Source organism: Dermacentor silvarum, chromosome 2 (genome assembly GCF_013339745.2).
Source record: "Dermacentor silvarum isolate Dsil-2018 chromosome 2, BIME_Dsil_1.4, whole genome shotgun sequence".
Taxonomy (NCBI): domain Eukaryota; kingdom Metazoa; phylum Arthropoda; class Arachnida; order Ixodida; family Ixodidae; genus Dermacentor; species Dermacentor silvarum.
In genome coordinates this window covers 18243448-18254959 of record NC_051155.1, presented here as the reverse complement: position 1 = coordinate 18254959, position 11512 = coordinate 18243448, and the positions used below count along the sequence as shown (strand labels likewise).

Sequence of the window (11512 nt, the reverse complement as noted above, 5' to 3'; positions counted from 1 at the left end):
GCTGCTGCTAACAAAGTTCTAGAAAAAAATCGGGCATCTGAGTCGAACAACAAAATAAGTTTCTAAGAATACTCAGTTAGTGCTCTCTAATTCTCTCATTCACGCCATTCCTAAACATACTGCTGGTGTTTGGTGCCCGTACAAGCAGTTTAATATTGACAAACTTTAGTACAAACAGAATAAAGCAGTGTGATGTGTTTGCCGCTACTATGACCTTGATTTTTCACCTCCCTAAATATTTTGTTTGCTAGGCCTCACTCCCCCTCCTCACACCATGCTGCTGAATGATGCATAAGTAGTGACAACTGCAGCCTAACAAAAGGCTGTTTAGGATAACGGATTTTCATCAGCTTAAGTTAATCTCTTTCTTTTAGACTACCGACTTCTTCAAGCACTATTTTTTATTCATGCGAACCATAATTCATTAACGTTCTCTGACAGGTGACACGCGCTCGTTACCACTGGACAGATTCTAGACCCGATCAGCCATATTGGTTCCAATTTCATTGTTTTGTAATCATGTTTTGTAATGTGTTCATTTCACGCGTGAACAACTCTGGCAATGTATAATGTTTATTCTGTGTGTTCCACTCGTATAAAAAAGCCAAAACGGGACTGCAGCATATGTAAAAAAGTAAATAAATTAATAAACTATATCGGTAACAAACTACTTTGTCGTATCGGTTGTCCTTCATTCGCAGGAGTCGCTTCGCAGCAACGCGCCTCCGCAGGCCATTTTTGTACAGCCCGTTCAAGCGGCATGCATATCTGCGCTTTTTAACGGCTTCGTTTTTGAAGCGCATACCGTTACTACGGACGCGTGGTTGGTTCAGCCGAGAGCCCTGAAGTTGCAGATTTCAGCTTGCTTTGTAAAGGAAGGTAAAGGGGGGCTAGAAAAGGTGGCCAGCAACTCAACAACCGCAAATTTTATCGTAGCCTGTATATCACTGAAGTAACCTACTTACGGCCGACTACTTGCGGGGTTCTACATCCACACAGGGGAAAATACTTGAGGTCACGCTTGCTCTGATACACGCTCTCCAGATACCATGAAAGGTGTATTTCCTTACCGATTCACAGCAAGCATGGGCGCCTTTCTGAAGGGCCACGACATCCACAAGGCAACCCAAAGCATCTTATAACAGTCGCCCATCACAGATTCGGCCACCCCACACCGCGTCTACTTGATCTGGACTTCTGGCCATGCGTCACATCCGGGTAATGAACGCACGTACGTGGCTGCTCCATAAATCACCCTCCTAGCAGATTAGCGCGGCAAGGCTAGTGACCCAGATCCTGTGGAAGCGCCACTTATGTACAGAGACGTTAACTGCTACACACGAGCAGGACACATCCTTGGTCCTCTGCTACCGTCCTTTTCGTGAGTTAGAAGCTGTATCCTTACGCCAATTCCAGACGTACACCTTCCCCAACCTCCTTTCCCTGCACAAATTTTAATCGGAACGTTACACCGACTCCAGCACCAGCTGCGGCAGCTTACTGACGGGGCTGTATGTCACAGTGGAATGCACTGCGAAATTATTCTCTCCCCTGCCAACTCATCATTCGCCCCCTTCGCACCAGCGCTGTGGGACGATGCCCTCCGCGACGGGCCGCCCAGGATCCGCCAAACCCTAATCCAACGGGCCCGTGAGGTCGGTGGAATCGGCATAGCGAACCCGGACTAGGGAACCTTTCCACTATCTTTCTTTTTCTTATGCGCAATGAAAACGCTTCACTCTATCAAGAAAGAAAATGTGGGGTTGAAATAAAAGAGGACGCCCCATCCAATAGAAGCGAGAAATTCTTTGTGTTGAATAAAGCTCTCAAACTTCGTAAAGTAGCGACACTCTCCTCCTCCGCCTTCACTCATCCTCGTGGCCAAATAGAACGTCAGGAATATATACAATAGTTATCAATCAATTGGCATGTTCTGTTTCTGTTCCGGTCAACAGAAATATACAGGAAGGCGTTTTGAAATCATGATCGTTCCAAAAGATCCCGGAACCGCGTGGAGACCACATTTTCCAACAGAATAAAACCATACAAGTTTGCTGTGTAGCTTCGCTATATGCGAGTGGGATCACCTCTGAGGCCAACAAGAGCGTGTAGCGGTGTACGAGTCGCAGTGGAAGCATGGCCCACGCACTGGGGAACATTTTCTTTAACACGGACCATTTGGTTGCCCATAATGCAATACTATAGCCAGGATTGTCAACAAGCGCAGTCCCGATAAAAACAAACTTTATTCTCACTGAAATTTTTACAGCGAACCTGTATAGCTCTACCTACCAGTGGGTCTGTTGTGTCCGTTGCCAAAGACAGCTCGAAGCACGCGCCGCGTGTGCCGCTTGGCTCCTTGCTGCACCACGCAATGGCCTTCGCCTCCGCGCATGTGTAAGGGAGGCTCACAGTGAAATTGATTTTGAAGAACGACTGAGGATTATGAATGAAAGTTGATGGGGGGCAAGAGGGTGTTCAGGGCATTTGTACAGGCAAGACATTGACTCGCCGTTTGGGGAGAAGAACTAGGAAGCTTGCCAGCAAGTAGGCGACCGGTATGGTCAGGAAAACGGCAACAGAGAACGTCAAACGCAAATTGAGAGAGGCTAAGACAATATCATGGGTGGCGGCATTGAAAAAAAAACCTTCTATGACTAACTAGATACCTCAAAAGAAAAAATGAAATCAGGAAAGAAACAATTTATAACTCAAAGGGAAGCTCCATGCTTTTCGAAGCGAGATCAGGATGCCTTAGAACGCGTAGGTATAAAGCGAGGTACACCAAGGACGAAGACGCATGTGCTTGCTGTGGTAAAGATAGAGAAACGGTGGAACATGTTTTATTGGAATGTGAAGCTACCCAGCTGCAAGTCTAGGCTCCTCTGACCTCCTTGAAACCCTTGGGTTCAGGGATAGCAGGGGGAAAGTAAACATGTCCGCTATAGAGATAAGTAAGAGGCGGTTGGAGGTTTGGTGGGAGAAAAGTAGGGAGACCACGAGTAACGGGGACGTACAGAAACAGATTTCCTAGTAATGGTTAAAAAAATTGATGCGTGGAATTCATTGTATTTGTGTGTTTCTCAAAAATAAAGGTAGGACATTAGGCAAAATAATAACAAGAGCTTGGTGGAGCAATTCACCACCCCGTTTAAAAGGGGACGCTCCTATCATCCATCCATCCATCCGCCTCTGCGGTAGCGGCCGCAGCGGTCGTGTGTGCGGGGGAGGGAGAAAAGAAATCAACAACCAGACAGCTCGCATTCGCGCATAGCGTTCGCTGCAAGCGTTTCCCGGTGAATATTACGGTTTCCTAAGCTGCTCTTAGGCACGCCCAGCGTTTACCACGGCGTTCCTTTCAGTAATCACACAAAGTCGCTGCGGGGATGTGTGTTCCATTGCTACCAGCGACAGAATGTTAATTTTCACGGTCTACATCTCACCGAATACACCCAAATGTGACATCGAGTGCTTTATGCGAACGCACTTCTCGTCACTGGCAATGGTTCACACCAAACCGCTCATCATTGTCGTGGACATTAATATGGACATTAAAAAAAAGTCACAGGCCTGCGCGGCACACGCAGCACAGTCACAGCGTAAGCTGGTGGAGCGGCTCAAGAGTAGCTCCAATTTGGGCACCACGCACAACTAAAGTCCCTAAAAAAACTAAAGTAGCGCCATTCGTGTCGCCCATGCAGGCTCCTCCTCTCCCGCGTGTCTTGCAGATTGTAAATGGAGCCAGTTGAGGGGTGGCATGGCTGTTGGCCGAAAAGATGGGCTTGTTCAAATCTTTCCGCTAAACAGACTAGAGCGCTGCGGTCTAAAGCGATTCATTGGAAGAGTGTTCGAGAGATAAATACGGCAAGTATCATGCTTTGTAGACCAGTGAAATAATAAAAACGCTTGCACTGCAAGAAACATCACCTCAAGCAAGCAATACTCGATGCGAGAGCCGACCGTTTGCTTGCGGACGCGCTCGGCGCTGACGCTCTCGATGGCAGCGCCACTATCGCCGTGTAAACTCGGCGGCGCTAAGAATCTGGAAGCTTTTCAAGCATGACGCACTAGCTTTTCTGAAGGTAGTGAAGGCGCCATTTTGTCTGTCCACTGCGTTGTTTATTTTTGGCACGGCGTGCGAGTGTTTTGTGGCGAGCGTTCCGCCGCGCTCGAGTCTGGCGCGTTGGCCCTGCACGTGTCGCGATGCCGACCTGCTGTGCCCGCAGTTGCAAAAACAGGTACGAGAATGGAAAGAAGCTGTTTTTCCTTCCGCGAGGAAAAGAAAATGCTGTTCGGCGAGAATTGTGGCTACAGCGTATTGGGCGGACTGACTTGAACTCTGCGTCGTCGCGGCTTTGTGAGGTGAGTACGGGTGATCTGCCTTATATTTTTGCTTGTATTCGTGCATCCAGTGTTGCGGTACATTCAAGCTTGAGTCTCACGCATGGAGCGTGTATCCACGTCGATGGTAAATGTGCATGCCAGTTGCAACATGTGCCGTGCATACGCTGCCTATGGCTTCATCCAGAACTCATCCTCGAGTATGTTCTAAGTACATGTAATGCATACATACAAGTGGCATCAAGTTTTGTTTATTCGCCTTCGTATACTTGAATTTTGACCACCGTGTAACTCCTTCGTGTGTGTGCAGCGAAGTCAATGACGCATTATTGCGCTTAAGCATGTGCTCCAGCTCGGTGAGTATTCAGAAGCTGTGTGGTTGCATTAGCGATACGCAAAGTTAAATGGTGCGCATTTCTGCATCGTGTTCTAGTCTGGTCGGAAGAGAATGTGCCCAACAGTGCGTCGTCGTCGCTAAAGTAACCTTTTTTAAGCGTGCTGTTTTATTGCCGTGTAACAGTAGCCGCTAATATTCCCTTGCCCAGGACCACTTCTCTGCAAACCAATTTGAGCCGATACTGCTGAGGAAGTTTGGTACTAAGAAGTTGAAGAGAGACGCGACGCCTACGATCTTTAGTCAACAGCATTTGCGAACGTCAGGTAAGCCAACCACGTTAGGAATTGCACAATGTTTGTTCAGTTGAGGAAAAGGTAAGGACGCAAGCCACTTAGAAGAAAAAAACAAGACGATGGGGTCTTCTACGCTTTACTTTTACGTGGGTTGCGTCCTAGCCTTTCCCTCAGCGTGAAGCAACTAGCTCAACTCGTTTTATCAAGTTTATAAATAGTATTTTTAAGCATCATGCATAATTAATTCTTGGCCTTCTATTAGTCTGAAACATGCCTTCGTTCTCCAATGAAAATGGTCTTGGTTGCCGTCCATCCCTGTTCTATTTCTCAAATGCCTCAGATCTTTGGTAGCTGAAACATGTTGGTTCTGTAAAGCTGAGAGATGGAGTAGATATTGTGTATAATTACTTTTTAATCATTCAATCTGCGTACACCACATTCCTGTGTATATCTCGACAACAAAGTCTCAGATAAAACCTACCCACTTTTGGCCAAGGGTAATACGTGTTCATCACAGTTTCAAGGTATACGTGTATTGCTGGTACAGCTAAATTTTGCAACACATTTTGTCCATTGCTACGCATTAGCTTGGGCATTTGCACTCATAGTCTGCTAAATTCTGTACATATAGTGAATATAGTGCCTGCATATCAAGGTATGTGGTTAAGTACAACTAACGACCTTTTACTGCATTTTTTATTCTCCAGAGTGCAATGACACACCCTTCCCATCTTCTGGCTTTGAGTTGTTACTAGCAGCAGCTGCTGCCGCTGATGATGAGTTGATCGTTAAGCACATCTGACGTCTTTTCCACTTTTAGTTGTTGTAAGTACTCCATTTTTGTATTATGCAGTACACAAGGATACACGCTGCCCATCTTCTGGTCTTGATCTGCCACTAACACCGGCTGCTGTCGTTGATGGTGAGTTCTTACTGCGTTTATTTCTTATTATGTTTACCAGCGTGTTTCATACTTTTCTTGAATTTTCATCATTTGCAGCTTCTGGATCCAATAGTGATGGCACTCAATCGGGGCTAAGTTCTTCACAAGGTAAGATAGATTACACACATGCTGCATGTAATCGAGGTATTGTAACAATCGTTGGCTCATTTATTTTAGTCACATTTGGAAGGGTGTGCACAGAGCCACAACATTTTGCTCGGCGATATAATATTTAGAAAATTGAACGGATTGAAAGCATTGCAACTTGTGTGTGGGAACGCATCCTTAATACCGAAAATTACAATGTACTTGTGTGGTTTGTAGTTGCTCCAAGTAGCACTGTTTAATGCTTGGTTGGCACATTATGGTTCCATAGGGATAGTGGCCCTGTTCAATTTGTCTTGGCCTGTTTCAGGCCAGCCTGGCACCGATACAGCACCATCGTATTGCTCAGAAGGTAATGGCAGTCGCACACTGTTTTAATATTTCAAATAATTTATTATTGCTGTAATGTACTTTCATTATTTTTTTTCTTTTTGCCCCACAATAAATGTATGTATGTAATGTTGCAGAAACTCTTTCAAGTTCAGAATGTGACATAGTGGCAGCTTGTTCACCAGGTGAGTGCTGCCTCGATTTGTGTAGGCACATATTTGACAGATGTTTTCGTTGGTTTCAACGGTCATATGTGTGCAGATGTGGAAACCTCCCAAGGATCTTACTGCCAGGTATTTCCGGCTTTGACTGTGCCTGATGAGTGTGAGTGAAATATTTGTTCATTACCATATGCATTGTTAAATTTTGGTCACTGACCATTTCTTGTTGGCAACTGTGCTGATTTACAGTTTTTGGGATATTGCTGGGCTTCATCATTTCTAATAATATTATTCTTCATTTACAGCCCAGCAAAAGGTTTGTGCATTCTGTGGATGAGTTCAGTCAGCTGAGGGCACAGCTAATGTCACTGGTAAGCGTGCAGTGCTGACTGTCTTCAGATGCTATGCAGTATACAGCCGAATACATACACATAAATGCTCTTAATGGGAAATTACATGGACACACGTAACAGGTTGATACAGCAAAAGCTCGTTAATTCAAACTCGGTTAATTCGAACTTACAGTAAATTCAAACTGACACCCTGGTTCCGGCACAGCGCTGTGTACTGTGGGGCAGAACTCAAAATAATTTGAACGAGTTGGTATCCACAACGGCTAAATTGAACTGGGTGCCCCTGACTTTCATCGGTCCTCGCAGAAGTTGGCTCAAAGTGATCACGTTTTGGAAAACCAAACCAAAACAAATTTATTCAGAGGCAATACAATGAAACAGCAGAGTTTTTCATCAGATGAGAATTTGGAGTCTGTGCTGGAACTCTTAAGCAAGCTGCAAACGTTGCTCATGGAGTCAAGAAAAAGTAGTGCAAGCAAATGCAAATTACTGATTATATTTAATCTTGTTTGCGTTAACTCTTCCATGTAAACAAACATATTTTGTGGCATAAATACGTAGCATCTTATATTTCGACATGAAGGCTCGCTGCTGCTCACATGAATGCATGTCGCTGCCTGTTTCTAACGTATCACTGACTGATCAATTAGTTATGTTTGCCATTAGAGCTCCATAAACTTAATTCGTGAAATTACCTGCCATGAACGTCTAGTATCGCAGAAAGACCAACCCCTGTCACTTCCTATTCGCTTTGTTTTGCAGGCAACAGTACAAGGAGCGGGGATGCTGATCCTTCAGAAGTAGCTGCCCTTCAAAAAAGAATAGCTACACTGGAGGACTGCTTGAAAAACATGAAGCGAAAAGTTAAGACACTGCAACAGCAGAAAAGCAGAGCAAACAGTCGAAACAATGAACTGTCGCAAAACATCAGAAAGTACTTGTCACCAGATCAACTGCTAGGCATGGAGACTTCCAGTACGAGGGGGACACCATGGTCTACCGAGACTATACAAAAAGGCCTCAAGCTCCGTTTGGCATGCGGATCGAGAGGCTACAACACCATCAGGGAGCTTGCTGTACCTATTCCAAGTGAACGAACATTACAACGTCGTGTTCAGAACTACAAGTTTTCACCAAGAATTCTCCACGAGGTTCTGCAGTCCCTTGCTTTAAAGGTGAAATAATGGTGCAACTGAATGTGTTTCTAGAAGAAAAACTCGGCCCAGTTCAGTGGTCTCAAACTCACCTCAGCCAGCGGACTGCAATCGCACAATTTCGGACCACAAGGGCTGGGGCAGTGAAGGTTGTAGAACCAGTAGGTGGAGGGGGGGTGGGGCGTGCAAATTTTTAGCAAACGTTGCCATATTTGAAAAAGAAACCTTTGATATATCTCATATATGGGGCATTGTGCAAGAACAACAGCACAAAAAGACGAGGACCTTGTGTCGTGTCTTCCTTGGCCCTTGTATTTTATTAGCGATGTTTTTGCTTAATGATTAATGTAAGCACTTGTTTCAAGAGTATGCCTTCGGCAAAAGACAAAATTTTTTTACAGAGCCCTCCCCCCACCATAGCATGCCTCATATCATATTGAGTTTTTTGCACGAAAAACCCTAAAAATTTAATGATATTCTCCTGTGTTGCCTGCGTCAGTGTTTGCATGCCCTTCTTTCAATGCTCATTATTTTGCGCATTCTTAAGTGCTACTTCAAAGTTTTTGGTTTACTAGATGTTATGTTCACTTGCACAGAGTATAATCGAACAACCAGCAAAGATGCTGTGAAAAACAAGTGATGACTTCTGGGGAGGAGTGTCGGAGAAAATGTAAATTTCAAAAGGTTTTTCTGGGTATTACTCATCATTTGAAAACACTTCTAGTACATTGTAGTTACAGCATCGTAAGACGTACCTACTACTGATATGCAAGTTACTGTGTGCAGCATGATTATTCTTGAAAAGCATTGTAATATTTTACAACGGATACATGTTGCTTCTTTCAGATAACCACCATGGAGAAGCACGAGCGGCATGCAGTTTTGATGCTTGATGAAATTCAGCTGAGTTCAGGGCTTGCATTTGATCAAACGACTGGCACTATTTTTGGAAGGCCCACTTTACTACTGGCAGATGGTTCTCTGCCACATGCTGCAGTGGCAACACATGGACTAGTTTTTATGCTGGGTGGGGTTACAGAAAGATGGAAGCAGACAGTTGCTTATCATCTAACTGGAAACTCATTCAGCAGCACTGCAGTCAGAGAAAACTTGATTGCAATCATTCAAGAATGCGAAAAAATTGGGGTGCGTATAGATGCCGTCGTTAGTGATATGGGTGGCGGGAACATGGCCCTGTGGAGAGAATTTGGCATAGTTGCGGGAAAATATTCTGTACCAAGAGTTTCTTGTTCTCATCCTGTTGACCAGAATCGCAAGCTTAATTTTGTGGCAGACTCCGCGCATTTGTTGAAGAACTTGAGAAACCACCTCACACGTGGGCAGTCCATTTTTCTGCCCGCAAAAGTGGTCAAGAAATATCAGCTGCCTTCGAGTGAAGTAAACCTTGAGCCGATTCAGAAGCTGGTAGAAATAGACTCTAAATTGCAATTAAACATAGCGCCGCACTTAAAACCATCCTTCTTGGACCCAGGACATTATGAAAAAATGAAAGTGGGGCCTGCGTATTCATTGCTCAATCACGATACAGCAGCTGCACTACGTTTTCTGGTCCAACGAGGGGACTTGCCTCGAGAAGCGTTGACAACAGCATGGTTCATAGAAACCATTTATAGGTGGTTCAAAGTACTGACGTCACGTACAACGAAGCTTGCAATCAGCAAGTTGAGTGATCAAAGATATGAGGACACGCCAAGTTTCTTGAAGCACATGGTGTCTTTATTTCAAGATTTAAAAATAGGCTCAACATCCAAACAAGTGTGCAAGCTTGTGCAGACAGGCATTATTTTAGTCTGCAAGGTTGCATTGGAACTGCAAGATTATTATCTTAATCAGAAGGGTTTCTTTTTTGTTTTGCTCAGCCGATTTGGCCTGGATGCCCTTGAGAATTTGTTCTCCACATTGAGGGCAAGGAATGCTGTACCAAAGGCTCTGCAGTTTCGTAGCGCCATTAGAGCGGCTACTTTGGCACAGTTCTTTCGCCCAAGTAGAAGTGGGAGCTATGCAGTTGACGATGCTCTTTCCCTAGTTGGTATCGAAAATTGCCACGCAGAAGCACCTAATCACAATGATGCAGAATCTGTTGAATTTCCCAATGACCTTTTGGATATTAGTGTTACGGAGCACGAATCTTTTATTTATTTAGCTGGATTTGTGGTGAAGAGTGTTGCAAAGCACACAGGGATTTGTGAGCAGTGAAAAACGGCCATGGTGTCTGATGACGCCAGTGCACTCACAAGGTTAAAATCCTACACTGATAACTGTAAGCTAGTGTCACCTACACCAGCCGTTATTCATTTGCTTGAAACAGCGGAAAATATGTTTCGAGTGAATGGCAACAAGCTTCTGTGCAATGAAGTAATGGTTGCTCAACTGGTTGCCGCCACTAATGACAGCGTGCTAGCTGTCAGTTGTTTTCCATCTTGCCACAACATGCAGGAGAGGTTGTTAAGAGCATTTTTTAAAACTAGAATTCACATTTTTCTGCGGAAAGAGAATCTCCTGCGTGAAGCTGAAGAAGCCAGAGGTGCCAAAGCAGGCAGCCGTAGCATTGGAAAGCAAGCTGCTACAAACAATGTAAAATAGTGTGTATGTATCGTTTCTATCGTTTTCTCCAGCTGTTTTTCTGTGATGCATATCGTGCCGACGTGATGTGGTCATCTTGAGCAGTTGCATGGTGATCTCTTCAGGTTGAGGGCTGTTGGCCCTATTGGCCTATGACCATGTTTCAGGTCAATGATTTTACTTTGCCTATCACGTCTGTTTTGTTATGCCTTTCACAAATATGTCCTATCTTATGCCTGTATATCTGCATAATACGTTTCTTTCATTTTTCCAGTTAGGGTTTTCCTCACCCATATCTTATTCCTGCTTCCAAAATAGTTGCGTTATGTTCATAAAGGTGTCTGCCAGAAATTGCGTCCACTTGATGATAGTTGCGTGTGCCATCACTTTGATGTAGAGCATTTGCATGCATTTGCATGTATTTGCATGTATAGCAACATATCACTGTTTACAAAAATTTCATTTAATTTATTGTATACACTGCATAATGTTCAATGTATCATTGAGACAGTACTGCATTGTTTCGTAAAATGTTGAATAAAATCGCATGTTTTGTACCTGTCGTATTTTTTGGTTTTCGTAAAATTGACTGCACTTGAACTTCTGGCATTTAGAGCAAGAAAGTGAGATTACCGAAGAGGGTTTCCGAATGGATAACAGGCCGCTTGGTTCGATCAACGTATTATGTGCTATTATGATAGCGCGTGCATGCACTTTTCATGCCATGAAATGGCAATGTATAGGTGTGTTCAATGCCACCGCATTTATTTGTATTTATGCCAGTGAAGACTTTGATGTGGTGAATGCGGAGTGCCCAAGACCTGTAAAACATTACTTCAAGAGAAGTGTATTCAGCCTGATTAATGTGGTTGAACACATGGACAAAGAGTGAACTTCATGGATCATAAGACA

The 11512-nt window shown here is 44.2% G+C and overlaps 2 long non-coding RNA genes across 2 annotated transcripts; both read left to right on the top strand.

The window, feature by feature from the left end:
* The first annotated feature begins 4279 nt into the window (after nucleotides 1-4279).
* LOC125943614 (uncharacterized) lies at nucleotides 4280-5747 on the top strand. The gene is made up of 3 exons (XR_007465796.1): nucleotides 4280-4362; nucleotides 4887-5001; nucleotides 5679-5747. It is a non-coding gene; the product is annotated as an uncharacterized LOC125943614 (long non-coding RNA).
* Nucleotides 5748-6331: 584 nt separating this feature from the next.
* Nucleotides 6332-8032, top strand: LOC125943613 (uncharacterized). Its single transcript, XR_007465795.1, has 5 exons — nucleotides 6332-6371; nucleotides 6487-6534; nucleotides 6611-6673; nucleotides 6816-6881; nucleotides 7626-8032. It is a non-coding gene; the product is annotated as an uncharacterized LOC125943613 (long non-coding RNA).
* The last annotated feature ends 3480 nt before the right edge of the window (nucleotides 8033-11512 follow it).